The following is a 15465-nucleotide window of genomic DNA, read 5'->3' as shown; positions in this document are numbered from 1 at the left end:
ATTGCATACTGTATTCATTTTTTCAGCCAACTACATAGAATGGGCATGCGCACTTGGGCTTTACATTTTTTATCCACCAAATGTGTATTATCAGCTGACATGCACCTGCGACATGAACTCTATTACTTTGCTGATGACAAGGGAATATTACTTTATTTGGCAGCGCTGGGTAGCTACATTTTCAATGATCAAATGGTATGTATTTTTCTAAAAAGGCTGCGGTTTGTTTCTTTTCCTTTCGTCAACTGAGAAGGCTAGAGATGAGCTGGTGGCACAGGAGGTTGCTGCTGGCACCTTAATTGGGGAGGACGGGCTTGTGGTAATGGCTGGAGCGGAATGAATGGAATCAAACACGGTTCCCATATGTTTGATTCCGTTCCATTCGCTGTTCTAGACATTATTATGAGCCGTCCTCCCCTTAGCAGCCTCCTGTGGCTGCTGGTAAGTTCAGCGAAAAATTAGATGTAGCTGTTTGTTGGCTAGCGAGCTGTGCTACGCTAGCTAACGCAGATTCCTCTCACTGTCAGACATTCAGAAAAGTTTTGCCAGGTTTACACTTTAAAACGTATTTCTATAATTACGGCCGTGACACCAGCTTGTATAGCTAGCTACGTTTAATAATGCTTTAATGAATGCGTTTTTACTTATTTTATCACATCTTTATATTACTGTTATTGTGCCGTTATTTCGCAAGCAGGTCAATTTGTGGCGTAGCGCGCCATTTATTTGAAAAGCGGAACAATAAATGCGTTCTTATGATTCCATCAGGACACTTCTCCCCGACGCACCAGTACGCTCATAAATCGATTCCACCATGTAAATATCATGTTTTCGAAACTTCTCGTGCATATTTCACTATAAAAAAGCGAAAGAATACACATATCCAGACACATAGATGTAAACACATTTTTCAATAGGGTCTTGTTTTAAATGTACAAAACACAAGTACATCTTTGTATAAAGTTGTCCTCCAGCTCAGCTCTGCCACCACTGTTAACAGTGGTTGTCACCAGCAAGGTATTGTGGGTACTGAAATTCGCAGAATATTAATCATTTTTTATATGTAATTATAGTAATTGGCGTACATTTTATTAAAAATACTTTGTTTCCATTAATAGGTGTATATTTACCTCTGAAGATCTCGCAGACAATGCACATTTTGTTTAAACCGTTAGTGGAAAAGCTTGTCCCGAAATAGGCTACCTTTGCTCGCCTATAGGTTTTTTAAGACTATACTTTCAGGGATCATTTCTATAGTTCTTGACTTGAGAAATGTGTTTCTAAAGTGTTTGGTCTCGCTACCCACGATGATGAGATGCGATATTCCCTTCTGAGCGCGAAGCGGGCTTTGAGTAATGATTCAGTTCATCCGCTCTCTGCCATTGATGACCGTTCTTTGCTTCCTTGTGGAGCATTGAGGGAGGGAATATGATCAGAGTGGTTAGCTCTTAACATTGTTCAATATTACTTAACTTTGTTTATGTAAGCTAATATGTGATGACTAGCTCATCAACGTAACGTAGTTGGCTTCAATGCTGTTAAATATTCCCATTGTCAGCCTTGCAATGACGTTGAATAGGAAATATGTCAACATTTCAAACCTGTCAGAACTCACATTTTTCAATTACATTTGAAATCTAAATTGTATTTTGTCTATTGTGGGACACTGACTTTTTCAGCCAATGCCAGTCCCCTAAAAACTGCATGAGTACCTTCTGGCACCTCCCTCATTTGTGAAGTTATATTGTGGAGCAACTTGAAAATGTATTTTGTGAAGCTTTCTTGGGCATAGCAAGTGCTTGTTGTGTGATCCAATAAAACATAAAATAATTACTGATTCCATATGTTACCTATTGATGAAAAGTAGCCCAATAAGCATGATTTAGGCCACGTGGTCCTATAGTGTGCTCTTTATACGGTGGGAAACCGTTAGTGAGAATGACAGCTCCGACATAGGCTACCTTCGCTCGCCCTCTATTCAGTTAAGACTATACTTTCAGGGATCATTTCTATAGTTCTTGACTTGAGAAATGTGTTTCTAAAGTGTTTGGTCTCGCTACCCACGATGATGAGATGCGATATTCCCTTCTGAGCGCGAAGCGGGCTTTGAGTAATGATTCAGTTCATCCGCTCTCTGCCATTGATGACCGTTCTTTGCTTCCTTGTGGCGCATTGAGGGAGGGAATATGATCAGAGTGGTTAGTTCTTAACATTGTTCAATATTACTTAACTTTGTTTATGTAAGCTAGTATGTGATGATTAGTTCATCAACGTAACGTAGTTGGCTTCAATGCTGTTAAATATTCCCATTGTCAGCCTTCCAATGACGTTGAATAGGAAATATGTCATCATTTCAATCCTGTCAGAACTCACATTTTTCAATTACATTTGAAATCTAAATTGTATTTTGTCTATTGTGGGACACTGACTTTTTCAGCCAATGCCAGTCCCCTAAAAACTGCATGAGTACCTTCTGGCACCTCCCTCATTTGTGAAGTTATATTGTGGAGCAACTTGAAAATGTATTTTGTGAAGCTTTCTTGGGCATAGCAAGTGCTTGTTGTGTGATCCAATAAAACATACAATAATTGATTCCATATGTTACCTATTGATGAAAAGTAGCCCAATAAGCATGATTTAGGCCACGTGGTCCTATAGTGTGCTCTTTATACCGTGGGAAACCGTTAGTGAGAATGACAGCTCCGACATAGGCTACCTTCGCTCGCCCTCTATTCAATTAAGACTATACTTTCAGGGATCATTTCTATAGTTCTTGACTTGAGAAATGTGTTTCTAAAGTGTTTGGTCTCGCTACCCACGATGATGAGATGCGATATTCCCTTCTGAGCGCGAAGCGGGCTTTGAGTAATGATTCAGTTCATCCACTCTTTGCCATTGATGACCGTTCTTTGCTTCCTTGTGGAGCATTGAGGGAGGGAATATGATCAGAGTGGTTAGTTCTTAACATTGTTCAATATTACTTAACTTTGTTTATGTAAGCTAATATGTGATGACTAGTTCTATATCGTGGAGCTCCGCCCCATAGGGGAGCTCTGCTCCTAGTGGTTTACCCTCTGCCCTAAGGCAGCAGCAGCCTGAGACAAAATTATGCACACACCTACAGCCAATAGGAGTACAGGTGTCCCTATAAGAGGGGATGCCTCCCCTCAATCAGCCTCCCTTTTTCTTCAGCGACTGGATGACTAGACTGAAGAGCCAAGAAGAGACGAAGCACAAGACTCAGGACGAAAAACGCCGTTGATATTCCAGTCATCAACGTCGTCTAAATGAGCACACCGGGAGATTTTCCACCCCCAAAAGCTCTTTTCAGAGCTCAGTGCAGATGCACTTCCATGGCGGCAGGTGACCACCACTCACCTATGTTTCGTGTGTTTGGGATCCCAGCATGCCAAGGAAGGCGTCTGCAGTCCCCTAATTGCGCCCTCCTTTCTTTAAAGGAGAGGAAGCAGCATTGGGCGTTTCAGGAGGACATCCCCCTTGAGGATGTGCTGTCGATACTAGCCTCTGCTTCAGAGGCGTCGTCCGACGGCGCAGACTCGGGGAAGATAGGGACTTTGAGGAGGGTCTGGCATTCCAATGGAACAGTCGGACCCCGTCCCTCATACTTTCAAGCCCCCTTTCCTTGGAGAGCGAGAGGGCTTGTAGTCCCTATAGCGAAGGGGATACCGAGCTCTGAGAGATCAGAACTCTCTCTTTCGCTGCAGCCTCTCTGAGATCGGATTTTCCGGGTCTCATTGAAGAGCTGCTCAACGGCTGGTAATAAGGCTGCCCCCTCTTCCCTCCGCACCGGGAGGTTGATATGATGGAGGGCGGTCCTTATTCCAGGCCAAGGAAGGCCGGCAGAGCCAGTGGCTCCTGCCATGCCTTCTTTGGCTAGGTACGTTGAGGGCTCGTGGGAGGCACCTTTAGCGGCGCGTTCGCCTGTAAAAGCGTATCTCCCATTCACGAGAGTGGAAGGAAGGTTTCAGGGTCAGGAATCCCCAGGTTAGAGAGCGCCATGGCGCGTATCTCGTACCGGGTTCGAGCCCTTGGCCCTCTTCCAAGAAGGCCACGTTGCTATCCCAGAAGGACCGACTCACAGCGTCGCTGTTAGAGAAGTCCTTTGGGTTGGGAGCCCAAGCTGTAGCAGCAGCTAACAACATTGCCCTCTTGGCGGCCTCTCTGTCCCGTTTAACCACGGGCAAGACAGAGCTGGCACCGGAGGAGGGTGGAGGAGGCGTCCAGAATTTCTGGCGCCATACTCCACCTAACACAGGCGTCCGCAGTCTGCGCGGGGAGGTCCATGGCCACTTCGGTGGTGGGGACGACACCTCTGGTTGTCCTTGACATCCATGAAAGAGGCAGACAGGACGTCTCTCTTGAACGCCCCCCCTCTCTGACAACGGCCTCTTTGGGTCGCAGTCAAAGAGGCGACGGAGCGTTTTTCTAAGCTAGAGGAGGAGAAGAAGCAGCTGGCCAGCACCTGCTTGGCAGGACGACTCGGCCCCCTCCATCCCAAAGGCCATCTACCTCTGCCCCTCTAAGTAGACCGTGGTCTACGGCGAGGCGGCGTCATCCAAGCGGCCACGAGCAGCAAGGGAAGCAGGCCCGGCCCTCCCAGCAGCTACGGTAGCCCCACTACAGCCGGCGAGGGAGGTGACGAGACGCCCGACCTGGCCCTCCAAGGAGGCAAGAGGAGGCGTACGTGACGGGGACGGGGGGAGAGGATGGAGGGCGCATCGATGGTGTCGAACGTGCCCACTGTTCCCCCACCCCTTCGGTTGAAGGGATGGGTGTTGATGTAAATGCCTTTGTTGATGTATTTAATAAAGAGTTGGCTCCACCTGACTTTGTCAAAAAATAGCCTCTTTTCCATAATACGTCCGAGAGCGTTCAAATCTCACCCTCTCTTCCTTACCACTCTAAGAGCCGCTCAGCCCACCGAGGGTGCGTTGCTGAACAGGCACTAAGAGTAGGTATCCAGAAGACCTCAATCAGGTCGTCACATCACACTTCACATATAAGAAGTGCTTTACATAGAAGGCAGCAGTCCCGGTCAGATTCTGACATGAGGACGCAGCCGCTATTTGGGATGGCGCACTAGCACAGACTAAGGTCTCCACTAGTACGAGCCAGACCCATGCTGCGTTCACGGAGGGCCCGATTACCGCGGTCACCAAGGTGCCCAGAGTATCGACGCCCCCAGGCATTGTAACACAGCAGCTATCTGGGGACGGCGCATTATCTCAGACCAAGGTCTCGGTTAATGCGATTCAGACCCATGCTACGTTCACGGAGGGCAGGATTACTAGGGTTATGGGTATAACCAAAGTATCAGCTCCCCTGACAGAACGAGCCAGTACTCACCACACTGAGCGTGAATCGGCCCACCAGGGGTGCAGAGTTGAACACACACAGAAGGTGAAAGTTAAGAAGGTATCAAGGCGCCGCCTTGTTTTACCTCATAGAGACCTCATACTACAGACTTCTAGGAGTACTGTAGTGAAGGGCTCTGATAGCGAATTGCAGTCACCTAAGATGACGCAATCGCTTGCTGGGGATGGTGCCCTGCCGCAGGCTGTGGCCTCGGTCAGCGCAATTCAGACCCGCGATGCGTTCAAGGAGGGCAGGAATACGACGGTTAAGGGTTTAACCGACGTCCCTGCTCCTCTTTCTTTCTCAGAACGCATTGATAGTTCCTCTCCCTTTCACGGGAGGCCCACCTTGGGCTGTTCCACCACTTCAATGTTGGGGAACAGTGGCGGTAAGGGCCATAGAGGAATACAGGTCCTTCCTACTGGATGCACCACGAAGCCGTGCCCAGCCACTTTCTCTGCATTGCTGGCAGTGGCGAAGAAGCTGCACCCTCTCACGCTGGCTAGAACAGACGTTGCAGAAGGGTTATGCTCTCCAATTCCACCGGACCCCACCCCCCGTTCAGGGAGTGGTGGAGACGGTGATGAAAACGCCAGACAAAGTGGCCGCTCTGATGACAGAGATTACGGAACTTTTGGCGAAGGAGGCTGTGACAGTAGTTCCCGGGAGCAAAGGAACAAAGGGCTATATTCGCCTTATTTCCTAGTGCCCAAAAAGACGGGGGGAGTGAGGCCGATTTTGGATTTACGCATTCTCAACGAGAGCATAACCAAACGGCCCTTCCGAATGCTAACGACAAAACGTCTGCTGGAATGTGTCCAGAGAGGGGACTTTTTGTACGAGCATAGACCTAAAGGACGCGTACTTTCATGTGCCGGTTCAGCCGCGTCACAGGAAGTTTCTGCGGTTCGCCTTTCAAGGGGTGGCGAATACACGAGGATGCCATTTGGGTACGCCCTGGCACCTCGCACATTTTCCAAGTGTGTGGAGGCGGCATTGGAACCGTTGCGTCGTCAGGGAATACGGCTACTAGCCTACCTGGACGACCTACTGGTTCTCGCCCCGTCAGCAGAGCTGGCGATCACTCACACAACACAGACAGTGATGCATCTCACAAGTCTGGGGTTTGCTGTGAATTGGAAAAGAGCGCGCCCTGGCCCACTCATCAGATTGTCTACCTGGGGATACAGCTAGACACTGTGAGGATGAGGGCTCGAATTTCGGACCCCGAAGGGTAGCCTTGTTGCTAGCCCTGAGGAAGTGTCGTCCGAATCACACGGTGACGGCGCTGTCGATCATGTCACTTTTTGGGTCTCATGTCGTCAGCCCACTCTGTGGTTCCGCTGGGACTCCTGCATATGCGCAGGATGCAGCGATGGTTCGCCCAACTAAGACTAGACCCATTGCGTCAACGTCATCGGTTGGTGGTGGTTCCACTCTCGCTCAGTGCAGATCTGAACTATTGGAGAAACCCGCGCGTTCTCACGCACAGAGTCCCGATGGAAAGGTGTCCTCTCACATCCCAGTATTCACAGATGCGTCCCTGACAGGATGGGGAGGGACATGTCAGACTCAAGCGATAGGAGGTGTGTGGCCTCAATCAGGTCGTCATATCAACCTCTTGGAGTTGGAAACGGTTCGACTGGTTCTGACCCACTTCGGCGTCTACCCTTCGGGGGTCGCGCTGTGCTGGTCTGGTCAGACAACCGGACCACAGTAGCTCACTAAATCGCCAGGGAGGAGTCAGGTCTCCTGCTCTCCATCGGGCGGCAGAGGAATTGTGGCTGTGGGCTCACGAGCACCTTCGGCTCATTGAGAGCAGCACACATTCCGGCTACTTGAAACGTAGGAGCAGACCTCATGTCAAGAGGGGTCCTCGAGACGACGAGTGGTGTCTGCATCCGGACATTGTTCTCCAGATTTGGGAACAATTCGGGAGAGCCCAGGTGGACCTATTCGCGTCACGTGTGAACGCGCAATGTCCTCTGTGGTTCTCTCTGAGGAACAGGGACGAACCGCCACTGGGAAGGGACGCCTTTGCGCACCAACCGTGGCCGAGAGTTCTCTCTGTATGCATTCCCTCCGCTTTCCTGCATTCTCCCACTGCTAGCCAGGGTGAGGTCAGGGGGCTGTCAGTGATACTTATAGCGCCCGATCGCCCGGGGGCTCCGTGGTTTGCGGAGATGAGTCAGATGTTGATTGCGCCACCTTGGCCAATTCCACATCGACGGGACCGCGTTGTCTCAGGCGGGAGGCACGATAGGGAAATTGCCCATAATCGGCCAACCACTGTAGGCCTGGCTGCTGAGAGGGACAGGCTAGAGCGCCGTGGGTTATCTGATGCAGTGATCAGGACCATACAGGGTTCATGTGCCAGTTCCACTTCTAAGATGTATGCCAGTAGATGGAACGTGTTTTCACGATGGTGTGTCACACAAGGTGTAGACCCCATGAGCTGTCAGGTGGAGAGTATTCTCTCTTTTCTACAGCTCATGTTTGATAAGCAGAAATCGCCTGCCACTATTAGGGTGTTTGCAGCAGCGATTTCAGCTTGTCATGAGGGGTTTGGCGAGACAATGTCTTTAGCCACCCTCTAGTGAACGCTTCCTATTAGGAACGCGGCGACTTAGGCCAACACCTAGAGTCACGCTTCCTCAGTGGGATTGGCTTTGGTACTCGAAGCGCTATGTAAGTCGCCGTTCGAGCCATTGAATCAAATACCCCTCAAGATGCTGTCTATCAAGACAGCACTGTTGCTCGCTTTGACTACAGCTAAGCGGGTTAGTGATTTGTGTGCTCTTTCGACGAGACCTGACTGCCTGGCCATCAATGGTGACCTGAGCAGAGCAGTGTTACGTCCTAACCCGGCATTTGTGCCGAAGGTTATTAAGAGTTCATATAGGTCACAGACCGTGGAGCTGTGGGCTTTTTCTCCTCCCTCCTCATAGAGAGGAGTGAGGAAAAGCTCCATCGCCTGTGCCGGTACGCGCTTTGGCGTGTTGCGTCGGCGCACAGCAGCGCGATCAGGTCATCGCCTCAGTTGTTTGTGTGTCACGGTGCGGCTGCACTAGGTAGACCACTTTCAAAACAGCGGTTGTCTCACTGGCTTTGTGAAGGCATTGAGACAGCTTATGAGGCAGCGGGGCGGCAATTGCCTCAGGGTATCAGGGCTCACTCCACTCGTGGAGTAGCGGCTTCTACTGCCCTTTTCAGAGGAACAGGGGTAGAGGATATCTGTAGAGCAGCATCCTGGTCGGCGCCGTCTCCATTTATCCGTTTCTATCTCTTAGATATGTCTTCTAACTCTCTGGCTCGATCTGTACTCAGCGTGGCTGAAGGGAGATCTTGAGCAAGATAGAGAGGAGAAGCAGGACTGTGGACATAGGTTTCCATCAGGTCCGCTTTGGTTAGGAAGACGTGTTTTTGATAGATGTGTTTTCTAACTCTTTGGCTCGGTCTGTACTCAGCATAGCTGAAGGGAGATCTTGAGCTAGGAAGAGAGGGAAAAGCAGGACTATGGACAGGGTTTCCATCAGGTCCGCTTTGGATAAGAAAACATATTTTGTGGCATGAATCCTGACTGACAGGGTCAGTACAGTAGAGGCATGCGTTGATTAACAGAATGTGAGGTCATCTATCTGCTTGTTCAGTTAGTATGACTCATGTTTTTGTTCCTGCCCACTAATCTCTGGGATTCCATTGAGTGAGTGAGGCGGTCTACCGCGTTTACAATGTAGAGTGACACTTGGTGTCATTCCATTAGTGGTCGGTAGTGTTTTCACAGGATATTGAGGCACATCTATCTGCTAGTACAGATTAGTATGGCTTCTATTCCGGTGATCTGCCCACTAGTCATTGGCATTGCCATTGGACTAGGTGGGGCGGGTCTTTAACCGATGACGCGGTATATTGTGACGCCCGTAGGGCTTTTTAGTTGCAGTACTGCGGGACTCGATTGCAGCCATTGCTAGGCCTGACTTTCTCGTTTCGATGGGAAGTGTTAGGCTCGGCAGGGAGTACATTTTGGGCGCTACGCTCCGCCTTAAACTCACTAGGAGCAGAGCTCCCCTGTGGGGCGGAGCTCCACGATATAGAACGATTAGTTACCGGAGTGTAACTCCAGTTCTATGAGTGGAGCGGAGCCCCCATAGACAAGGCCCTGCCCGACCCTCTCTAGTCTCGCTGAAGAAAAATATCTCGGGAGGCTGATTGAGGGGAGGCATCCCCTCTTATAGGGACACCTGTACTCCTATTGGCTGTAGGTGTGTGCATAATTTTGTCTCAGGCTGCTGCTGCCTTAGGGCAGAGGGTAAACCACTAGGAGCAGAGCTCCCCTATGGGGCTCCGCTCCACTCATAGAACTGGAGTTACACTCCGGTAACTAATCGTTCATCAACGTAACGTAGTTGGCTTCAATGCTGTTAAATATTCCCGTTGAATAGGAAATATGTCATCATTTCAATCCAGTCAGAACTCACATTTTTCAATTACATTTGAAATCTAAATTGTATTTTGTCTATTGTGGGACACTGACTTTTTCAGCCAATGCCAGTCCCCTAAAAACTGCATGAGTACCTTCTGGCACCTCCCTCATTTGTGAAGTTATATTGTGGAGCAACTTGAAAATATATTTTGTGAAGCTTTCTTGGGCATAGCAAGTGCTTGTTGTGTGATCCAATAAAACATACGACAATAACTGATTCCATATGTTACCAATTGATTGATGAAAAGTAGCCCAATAAGCATGTTTTTGGCCACGTGGTCCTATAGTGTGCGCTTTGTACTGAGGGAAACCGTTAGTGAGAATGACAGCGCCAACATTGGCTACCCTTGCTCGCCTATTTAGAAATTAAGACTATACTTTCAGGGATCATTTCTATAGTTCTTGACTTGAGAAATGTGTTTCTAAAGTGTTTGGTCTCGCTACCCACGATGATGAGATGCGATATTCCCTTCTGAGCGCGAAGCGGGCTTTGAGTAATGATTCAGTTCATCCGCTCTCTGCCATTGATGACCGTTCTTTGTTTCCTTGTGGAGCATTGAGGGAGGGAATATGATCAGAGTGGTTAGTTCTTAACATTGTTCAATATAAGATTACTTTGTTCATGTACACTAGTATGTGATGACTAGTTCATCAACGTAACGTAGTTGGCTTCAATGCTGTAAAATATTCCCATTGTCAGCCTTGCAGTGTCGTTGAATAGGAAATATGTCATCATTTCAATCCAGTCAGAACTCACATTTTTCAATTACATTTGAAATCTAAATTGTATTTTGTCTATTGTGGGACACTGACTTTTTCAGCCAATGCCAGTCCCCTAAAAACTGCATGAGTAACTTCTGGCACCTCCCTTATTTGTGAAGTTATATTGTGGAGCAACTTGAAAATGTATTTTGTGAAGCTTTCTTGGGCATAAAACATATGACAATAACTGATTCCATATGTTACCTATTGATTGATGAAAAGTAGCCTAATAAGCATGTTTTTGGCCACGTGGTCCTATAGTGTGCGCTTTGTACTGAGGGAAACCGTTAGTGAGAATGACAGCGCCAACATGGGCTACCCTTGCTCGCCCATTTAGAAATTAAGACTATACTTTCAGGGATCATTTCTATAGTTCTTGACTTGAGAAATGTGTTTCTAAAGTGTTTGGTCTCGCTACCCACGATGATGAGATGCGATATTCCCTTCTGAGCGCAAGCGACTTTGATAATGATTCAGTTCATCTGCTCTCTGCCATTGATGACCGTTCTTTGTTTCCTTGTGGAGCATTGAGGGAGGGAATATGATCAGAGTGGTTAGACATATTTTGTGCTATAAAAAAATGAGATTACTGATCAAAACTGGTATGTGTGGGTTATATATAATGTCAATAATAGGTTGGATAATAATGCTTCCGTGTCGGCTGTTATAATGCTATTTACTTTAGCATTATATAAGAGTGAAAACATTCAATGTACGTCATGAATGTAGCTCAGCTGGTAGAGCACGGCGCTTGTAACGCCAAGGTAGTGGGTTCGATCCCCGGGACCACCCATACACAAAAAAATGTATGCACGCGTGACTGTAAGTCGCTTTGGATAAAAGCGTCTGCTAAATGGCATATTATTATTATTATGTCAACTTAATTAGAGGTGCAGTTCTTAAATGTTCTGGAGTAGGTTTTCACCTATTGCCCAATCGATGTTCTTGGTAGTGACAGTAGAAACAGGTATTATGTGGTACAAACTGTCAAAAAACGGTGACGTCATTGAAGTATGCGCATTGACCTCTCAACTCCTGATGCGTAGAATGTACAAAAAACAAAAAACATATTACAATTATGTTAAGTTTGCCAGAAAAATTTCGCCTTTTCAAATATATTTCTCAGTATAGTTCTTTTTTCCAAAAAATATTTGTACATTTACCTTCCTGGTTTCTTTGTGACAGTGAGGTAGTACGCAAACAACTTCATCATGCTCGTATACAACGAGGAGTTGTTGTCTTCCTATTATCCCGTTTGTGTGCTCGGTAGCTACAAAGCTTAACAAGAATGACAGTGCTACTTTTGGATAAACGCTTCAAGCGGAGAAACTGAATAGTTATTTTATCCGACCATTTAAGATATGCCATACCGAAAGCCATCGCTGTGCAAGTAGCTAGAAGGTACTGAGGCTAGCGAACATTGGCTAAATCTCGACGGTTTTTTCTCATTCCCCTGTCTGTTGAGGCTGGAAAGTAACTTATTAATTAATTAGCTAGCTAGCTAGTCATTAAGTTCAAGCTCGTGCCCAGCCAGAAGAGGATGAACTGGCTTTTCCCCTTATCCAAGGGTTCTGGACCTCTCCCACCTCTCAATAGCTTACAGCAACAAAGACAAAGGCAGATCGAGTCACTCAAAGCTGCCCACTCCAGGTAAATCAACATCACTTCCTAGCAATGCTAACTAGCTAGTTATGGCTAACTCGGTGGCTAGTCAGCCTTGATAGCTAGCTAAAGTATTTGCTACTATTTAAAGCGTTGTCACGAGGTGTAACTAGTGTGTATCGTGCGATGACTAGCTAGCTAGCTAGCTAGCTAACGTTAGTGCCCCCTATTGCAACACTGACAGTGATGGGACTAGATCAGATTAAAGTATTATGTGTTGTTTACAAGTAGAGAGAGGTGCCTCTCTGCTCTCTTATAAATAATAAAAATAAATTGGTCATTTAGCAGACGCTCTTATCCAGAGCGACTTACAGGAGCAATTAGGGTTAAGTGCCTTGCTCAAGGGCACATCGACAGATTTTTCACCTAGTCGGCTTGGGGATTAGAACCAGCGACCTTTCGGTTACTGGTACAACGCTCTTAACCACTAAGCTACCTACCGCTCTTCTAGATATTCAGCCTGAGTTTATAGGCGACAAAATTGTAACGTTATGTAGCTAATATGAACAAATGTATAATGTATACACGTATGACACTGTCTTTTTCAATATTCTAGCTAGCTAAATCAATTTTGGATTGACATTTTGGCGCCTCTCAAGGTATAGTGTCAAACTGGTTTGTATCAAACGTTATATGTTTCGGTTTTCTTCTCCTACAGTTTAGCAGAGATCCAGAAAGATGTGGAGTACAGAATCCCTTTCACAGTCAACAACTCAACTATCAGCGTCAACATGTGAGTGAGCTACACGTTTACAGAGTTAGCATTAACATATGAATGCACGTTTACGTTTTAGCATCAACATATGAGCATGTTGTCCTATCAGTGTCAAAATGTGTGTAAACCCCAATAGCTCATCCTGCCATTGGTTTACAGTACAGCTAGGTTAATCTTCCATTTACCTGGCTATGTCTGACTTGTTGATTATTTCTTGCATGATCAATAGGGCTCAAACCCTCTGAACTCAATGGCTACTATCACTTTCAGTTACCTCTTGCTCTCTGTCTTTCTCCCCCCCCTCCCCCCCCATCTCCCCATCTCTCTCTCCCCCCCTCTCTCCCCCCCTCTCTCCCCCCCCCTCTCTCTCTCCCCCTCTCTCTCTCCCCCCTTCTCTTTCTCTGCAGCTTGCTTCCACCTCAGTTTCCCCAGGAGAAGCCAGCGGTCAGCGTGTACCCTCCATAGACATCACCTGGTAGACAGCAACAATGGCACCATGGTTACCAGCCCCCTCATTACTAATGTAAGTCCATCTCAACTAGATATGATGATATTTAGGTCTACTCCAGCTGTCCGAGGGACATGAACAAAATCTGTGGTATCATGTAACCATCTTATGTTTTTCTTAGGTAGTCATACTTGTTTTTTACTAGTTCATTGTCTTATTTGTTACATGGATGCAAAATCTTATTCATGTGTTTGTCATGCTAACAGGCCTATGTTAATTTGTTCTCAGTTTGGAATGCACTCAGATCTGGGCAAAGTCATCCAGAGTCTCCTGGATGGTTCTGGAAATCCACCTGTCCTACGTCTGGCCCCACTGGCTTCCCCTTAGTCAGTAGCACACACACACCATGCCATCATGTAATCCTTTGTTGCCCTTAGCAAATTCTTTGGGTTGCATGTAATACACTATGAAAGGACGATCAAAAGGTGTAAAAAGTCCCACTGAACCCCATATCCTCCATAGCTTTACAGTGAAGGATACAAGGAGTCAAAACTAGCTCAGTCTAGTGTTATTTAACTGATCATTTTCTTCACAAGGGCCCATTCTCATCACTTTCTGTTTCTCCCATCTTTCCTCCCTCCTCTCTCTCTCTCTCTCTCTGTGGTGCATAACGTGTTCAACCCGTCGGGGATTCCTCCCTACCCCACACAGGGCTTCCACTACGGGCCGCGCCTCGCTGGCCCCACCCCCCCCCCGTGGTGTAGGTGCTCACGTTCACACCCTCCCTGGGCAGCAGCCCCTGCCTACGCCTCTCCCTCCTCTCTACTCCCGGTCACTACCACAGGTTCATGAGTTTGTTTATCCATAATATCTGGCTAATACCGACATAATACCTAATTATGTATATTAGTTAAGAACTTTGGCATGCGTTACTCAAGAGGTGTTTAATGTAGCAATGTTTAATCAGACACAATTCCCACAGACACCTGTTCTTCTAGTTAAATCATTCATCTATATTTTATTTATTATTATTTTTTATTTTTTAAAAAAACACCTCACCGCCACCCTACCACAATCCACATTGCCAGCACTGAGCCTGTCAGCCCCTGCGGACTAGAGCTCCTGTATTAAGTACTGCTGTGATTTCAATTTCTACTTGTTTTATGTGTTAGTTAGCTACAGTGAGGAAAAAAGTATTTGATCCCCTGTGATTTTACGTTTCCCACTGACAAAAAATGATCAGTCTATCATTTTAATGGTAGAGTTTATTTGAGACAGTGAGAGACAGAATAACAACAAAGAAATCCAGAAAAATCATTCAAAAATGTTATAAATTGGTTTGCATTTTTAATGAGAGAAATAATATTTACCCTCTCTCAATCAGAAATTTCTGGCTCCCAGGTTCTTTTATACAGTAGCGAGCTAATTAGCACACTTAGGGAGTGCTCCATCTCAGTGTTTCCTGTTAAACCTTCAATCAATCAATCAATTCCAAACTCTCCACCATGCCAAACCAAACTTCTTCACAGTTGTGACCCCTAATGGTCAAATCTAACGTTGTGAAGGTAATTTTATTTTCATCAAAAACCAAAATAACTGTCAATCTCCCTCGCCTGGGCTCATCAAATCTCACCTCGTGGAGTTGCAATGATCATGAGAACGGTGAGAATCAGCCCCAGATCAGGATCTTGTCAATATCTCAACAGCTGACCATATCACCAAGAAAAAATTGGTAACAAACTACGCCGCAAGACTGAAATCCTGCAGCGCCCGCATATCCCCCCTTCAAAAAGCACACTGTACAGGCCCGTCTGAGGTTTGCCAATGAACATCTGAATGATTCAGAGGAGAACTGGGTGAAAGTGTTGTGTCAGATCACCAAAATCGAGCTCTCTGGCATCAACTCAACTCTTCCGTGTTTGGAGGGGGGGATGCCTCCTATGACCCCAACCCATCCCCACCGTCAAACATGGAGGTGGAAACATTATTTTGGGGTTTTTTTCTGCTTCAAGGGGCGGA

The 15465-nt window shown here is 46.8% G+C and overlaps 5 non-coding genes and 1 pseudogene across 5 annotated transcripts; all 6 read left to right on the top strand.

The window, feature by feature from the left end:
* The first annotated feature begins 1226 nt into the window (after positions 1-1226).
* On the top strand, positions 1227-1442 carry LOC121564836. Its single transcript, XR_006000291.1, has one exon. It is a non-coding gene; the product is annotated as a small nucleolar RNA U3 (small nucleolar RNA).
* A 542-nt stretch (positions 1443-1984) lies between these two features.
* Positions 1985-2200, top strand: LOC121564838. The gene has a single exon (XR_006000293.1). It is a non-coding gene; the product is annotated as a small nucleolar RNA U3 (small nucleolar RNA).
* Positions 2201-2739: 539 nt separating this feature from the next.
* On the top strand, positions 2740-2955 carry LOC121564835. Its single transcript, XR_006000290.1, has one exon. It is a non-coding gene; the product is annotated as a small nucleolar RNA U3 (small nucleolar RNA).
* A 7272-nt stretch (positions 2956-10227) lies between these two features.
* LOC121564837 lies at positions 10228-10443 on the top strand. Its single transcript, XR_006000292.1, has one exon. It is a non-coding gene; the product is annotated as a small nucleolar RNA U3 (small nucleolar RNA).
* A 520-nt stretch (positions 10444-10963) lies between these two features.
* LOC121564839 lies at positions 10964-11176 on the top strand. Its single transcript, XR_006000294.2, has one exon. It is a non-coding gene; the product is annotated as a small nucleolar RNA U3 (small nucleolar RNA).
* A 682-nt stretch (positions 11177-11858) lies between these two features.
* LOC123490530 lies at positions 11859-13833 on the top strand (annotated as a pseudogene).
* Positions 13834-15465: the final 1632 nt, after the last annotated feature.

Source organism: Coregonus clupeaformis, unplaced genomic scaffold (genome assembly GCF_020615455.1).
Source record: "Coregonus clupeaformis isolate EN_2021a unplaced genomic scaffold, ASM2061545v1 scaf4101, whole genome shotgun sequence".
Classification (NCBI taxonomy): Eukaryota; Metazoa; Chordata; class Actinopteri; order Salmoniformes; family Salmonidae; genus Coregonus; species Coregonus clupeaformis.
The sequence above is the reverse complement of the archived record's forward strand: the minus strand, read 5'-3'. Positions and strand labels throughout refer to the sequence as shown.